Here is a 4,967-nt window from a genome sequence, read left to right as displayed (position 1 = left end):
CCAATTAACAAACACTATTGTGACAGTTTCAGGCGAACAGCCACGCAGCCAATGTATCCATGTATCGGTTCTCCCCCAAACTCCCCTCCCATCCAGGCTGTCACATAATACTGAGCAGAGTTCCCTGTGCTACTACAGTAGGTCCTTGTTGAACCAGGTGCATTTTTAAGGGCCTGTAAATCTTTTTCAATCAAACATTTACTAATTTTCAGTGATAAAAGACTCACATGGATAGCAAGAGGAATCATAATAAAACACATGCCACATCCACCAGCTGAAACCCCAAGTGGCCAGTTTTGAAAGGATGACACGGGGTATGTTTACCTCGGATAACTTTCAGTGCAAATTCTAGGAGGTTTTAGGACTGGAAGCCACAGTGCATGATAAGCAAATGGATTATTAAGTTAAGCATGGCTGTGGGTGCTCACTGCTAAGGAAAAGCTTAAGAAAATAAAGCGAGGAATTATTTCACACTAAATAAAACCTTCAGCAGACTTTATAAATCCTTGCTCTGCCCACATAACTCCCACTTATTTCTGTTTCCAGAAACGTGCCAAGCCTCGCACGCCTGCACCAGGGGAGAAGATGATCATGCGGACTGCTCTGGAGCTAACTGCTGCTGAGTTCTCATCACGGCAGGGGCTCCCCTTTTGTGCCAGAAGCAGATGTGCAAGAAAGGATCAGACGTCAGGGGCTCCAGGTCATTTCTGCAGTGATCTGCCAGCCTCAACGGCTCCATGCAGTGAAGGGTGACTGTATGCTAGAGCTGCGGGTGGGGGCAGAAAGAGTTTGTAATGAGACACAGCCCCTCCCCTCAAGAATCTTAACCCTCTATCAGGTGGGTAATACATATATAAAAAATATAAGGAGAATTAACAATAGGAAGAGGGAACATGTATAGGCTCTCTCTGCCTGTCCAAGGCTGCTTCAAGCATGAACTGTTTCCCTGATCCTCCCACAAGCCCTGTGGGGTGGAGGGGTCTCCCCTTTGTTCTGACTATTGACAAGCCAGGAAAGGCTCCTAGGCTGACTTCCAGAAGCCTTGCAAGCTTCATCCTGTCTCCCAGTAGTCCCAGCTTCCTAACCTCCTTTGCTTGCGGGGCATGTAGCTTTTTGTTAACTGCCTTAGATCACTTTGTAGAACATGTGATACTCTTACAAGAAGGTGTTTACTAAGTTCAGCATGTCTGAACTCACACTCTTTCATTTTCCCCAACCCTGCTTCTCGTCTGAATCACCCTATTCTGGCTAATGGCAGCTCCCATCCCAGAGCTGGGACCCTGGGGTCACCTTTGCAGAGTTGCTCAGACTTGCCCCGCTTTGTCTTTCTGCTCTGCTAATCAAGTGGTGGTGGTGGTGTTCGATCGCTAAGTCATGTCCGACTCTTTGTGATCCCATGGACTGCAGCACACCAGGCTTCCCTATCCATCACCAGCTCCCGGAGCTTGCTCAAACTCAAGTCCATCGAGTCAGTGATGCCATCCAACCATCTCATTCTCTGTCATCCCAGTCTCCTCCTGCCTTCTATCCTTCCCAGCATCAGGGTCTTTTCCAATAATGAGTCAGCCCTTCATATCAGGTGGCCAAAGTATTAGAGCTTCAGCTTCAGCAACAGTCCTTTCAATGAATATTCAGAGTTGATTTCCTTAGGAATGGACTGGTTTGATCTCCTTGCTGTCCAAGGGACTCTCAAGAGTCTTCTCCAGCATCACAGTTTGAAAGCATCAGTTCTTTGGTGCTCAGCCTTCTTTATGGTCCAACTCTCACATCCATACATGACTACTGGAAAAACCATAGCTTTGACTATATGGACCTTTGTTGGCAAAGTGATGTCTCTGCTTTTTAATATGTTGTCTAGATTTGTCATAGCTTTCCTTCCAAGGAGCAAGCATCTTTTAGTTTCGTGGCTGCAGTCACCATCAGTCACTGTTTATTCCTTCAGAATGCCTTCCTGTCTCATTCTTTAGTTTCCATTCACATGTTTGCCATTGCGGGGTGTACACGGTATATCATGAATCTGGGATATGGAAATAGGCTTCCAAGTCCTCCTCCCCCCTCTCCATCTCCTTCTGCACCGTTGCATACACTGCTGCCACAATGAGTTCCCAAAGCAGAGTTCTCAAGATATCCCCACCACAGCCAGACTCATGGAGCTGGTGGTACCTGTTCCATCTATCCACCCACCCATTCACCCTCCCACCCATCCACCCATTCACCCACCCATTTACCTTGCATCATCATCACATGCCTTTCCTTGCCTCCATCACTCTTCTCACATCAGGAGGATGAGATCTTCTTTTCTCTGCCTTTTTCAAACTCAACCGTCTTCCTTGACCTAAAAAGCTCACCTGGGGGGCTGTGGAGCAGTTAGAACCGAGCTGGTGGTGGGTGAGCCCCAGGATCCCCGAGCCACCTGCTCCTCCAGACCCCCGGAAGTCAGGTGTCCAGGCAGATGGCGGGCAGAAGGGGACCCAGAGTTCCCCGCAGCCCTGGCTCACCCCGCACAGCAGGCCTGCCGCAGTGCCGTTCTCAGAGCCCTGACGGGACGGCAGGCCCCCGTGAGGCCACCGCCTCTCCCACAGCCCTGCCTCCCTGTCCGGCAAGCTTCCTCCTCAACTTCTTTCCTGCTCGGCACCTTGACACCTTCAGAGGACCCCAGGGTCTCCTGTGCCTCCAATCCCTCCCCTGCAGGGTCTAAAGCTGCCCAGTGTTGGGATGAAGGTCCCTGGCGGGACCATCCAGAGTGAGAATCAGAGGCCACCCGCAATGGCTGGGCCACAGTATCACTGGTCATCTTCTAGTGACCCTCTCAGTCTCCAGCAGGTGGGTCATCTGGGCCTTTGGCCCTATCGGATGCTGCTGTAGAAGTCAAAGCCGTGGCCCACGTCCTCCTAATTCAATCAAGGGCTTCCCCAAGGCCCAGAAGGGCAGGATTCAGGGATGAAGAGGGGCAAGTTCAAGTCCTCAGGCCTCCTCTGTGAGCAAATGCAACAGAAGAGAAAACTCTTCCGTTTTTGCAAGGCCAGAATGAGCGCAGGGAGAAAGGTCCTCTTTGCCTTGAGGCCTCACCTGGCTGGTGACATCCCTCAGGTGTGCAGTGGGCTGGGCCATCCTCCCCTACACAGGGCTGATGGGCTCACTCCTCACCAGAAGCCCCGAGGCAAAGACTGGGCTGCATCCCCACGAGAAGAGACCACAGGCTGGGTCAGGGGACATTTCTGAACTGGAATCAAAGAAATGAGTGGTACAGACTGAGGGAGCTGGAGGCGGAGCCTGACCCCAGGTAAGGGAGGCAGGTGCGTGGCAGTGGCATGGTCCCTGGTGAGCATAGGCCCAGAGATGGAGAGGCTGGAACGAGGAGAATGCTAAATGCTGGGCTCTGAGCCAGCGGCTTCTAGTGTGTGAACGGTGCCAACAAGTTCAGCTTCAACATGCTGGGGGCTACAGCCAACACAAGTAAATGTAAAAGAAGATGGAAATTTGGAAATCATTCTGTGCTGGGCTGAGCGCTGACTCCTCAGAGAAGATGACCATTAAGCAAGCACTCAAAACACAACTGCAAGGAATCTCGATATTGAGGGGGTTTCAGAAAAGGAGAGCTGCCTGCCATCTGCATCCTCAGGACGAGGGGCTCCAGGGTGTCATCACAGTCTGTTTCAGCATCCCTGAGAAGGAGCTCAGTGAACACTTGAATGAATGAATGAATACATGCGTACACTGGAGGGCCCTCCTTTGAATCCCAGGCCAAAAATAACTCCCTTTCAACTTGGGCATTCCACCTGACACATGTGCTTATAAAGAAGCCATATGATTGTTTTCAGCTTGCAATGAATAAGTTTACTCTATAGGATATTGTGAGCAACTCCCCCAGCTCAGAATTGGAGGCGCCAATCAGGAAGTGAATCGAGTGCCTGTTGTCAGCTGAGCGTGTCTGCCAGGTGGTCCCCGAGCTACTAGGCTTTCCCCATGTTTATTTCTATAGCAAGACTGCCTGTCACATTTTTGCAAATGCATCTGCTTGAACTCAAACCAGTTCAAAATAGTTTGACCCCAAGTCAGTGTTCCTGGACCCCCTCCACTTGAGAACATGACCTGCCTTCTCCCCATAGACCCCACAGACCCTCTAGAGGAGCATCCCTGATACCTGAGGTCCCAGGGACAGGGCAGGGAGCTTCTCCAAGTCTGGTGTCCACTTCCAGGTCTCGAGTCCCCTGTGGCCCTGTCATGCTGAGGGAGAGGAGAGGGTGCAGCCCGGATAGCTGTGGGGCTGGAGAGAACCACCTCATAGCATCAGAAAAAACCCAACAAAGCCATTTATCAGGTGTGGCGGCTTCCTCTGCAGTGTGGTCCTTCCTATAACACCCGTTCCCAGCCACATTTCACAGCCCCTCCCCGCACACACATTGCCCTGGAAACCAGAATGCTTTCCCAAACATCACCCTATTCCCACAGCGATCAGGAACTCTCTGGAAATAGGTGGAGACCTTGGGATTGTTCTTGCAGAAGACGAAACGGGAAGAGAGGAAGCGTGGACACATTTTCTGCGATCGTCTCTGTAAGAACCGAATGACACCTCTGACTCCTCTTTAAAAAGCCAAGAAGAGTGAAAATCCAAAGCTCAGGACAAATTAGAGCTTTACGGATGTTTTGCAAAAGGAACCACTGGTAGTTTCGTCTCCACGGATGAGTTTCCTGGTGCTGAATGACAGAGAAAAACTCAGCCCTCAGGGATGGTGACAGTGACAGGGGACACCCCCGCAGTCCCCGGCCTCACGTCCTGGACAATAGGCCAGATAAGGAGGGGGCTGGCGGCAGCTGGCCATGGGCAGATGTCCAGTCTGATATCAATCTGCAAGAGGAGAGGGCGGGCCCAGGGTCCTGATACAATGAGATTGGCAATGAGAGAAACACAAGATCCCCGCTCCCTTTGCACATTTATTCACATGCAATGTACAGACTGAAGCTTT

At 51.0% G+C, this 4,967-nt stretch overlaps 1 long non-coding RNA gene across 1 annotated transcript; it reads right to left on the bottom strand.

Annotated features, from left to right (window-relative positions):
* Positions 1-478: 478 nt before the first annotated feature.
* LOC110145275 (uncharacterized) lies at positions 479-4,462 on the bottom strand. Its single transcript, XR_002316170.2, has 3 exons — positions 4,145-4,462; positions 2,229-2,348; positions 479-766 (listed from the first exon to the last, which is right to left on the bottom strand). It is a non-coding gene; the product is annotated as an uncharacterized lncRNA (long non-coding RNA).
* Positions 4,463-4,967: the final 505 nt, after the last annotated feature.

The sequence above is a fragment of the Odocoileus virginianus genome, unplaced genomic scaffold, assembly GCF_023699985.2.
Source record: "Odocoileus virginianus isolate 20LAN1187 ecotype Illinois unplaced genomic scaffold, Ovbor_1.2 Unplaced_Contig_4, whole genome shotgun sequence".
NCBI classification, from domain to species: domain Eukaryota; kingdom Metazoa; phylum Chordata; class Mammalia; order Artiodactyla; family Cervidae; genus Odocoileus; species Odocoileus virginianus.
The sequence above is the reverse complement of the archived record's forward strand: the minus strand, read 5'-3'. Positions and strand labels throughout refer to the sequence as shown.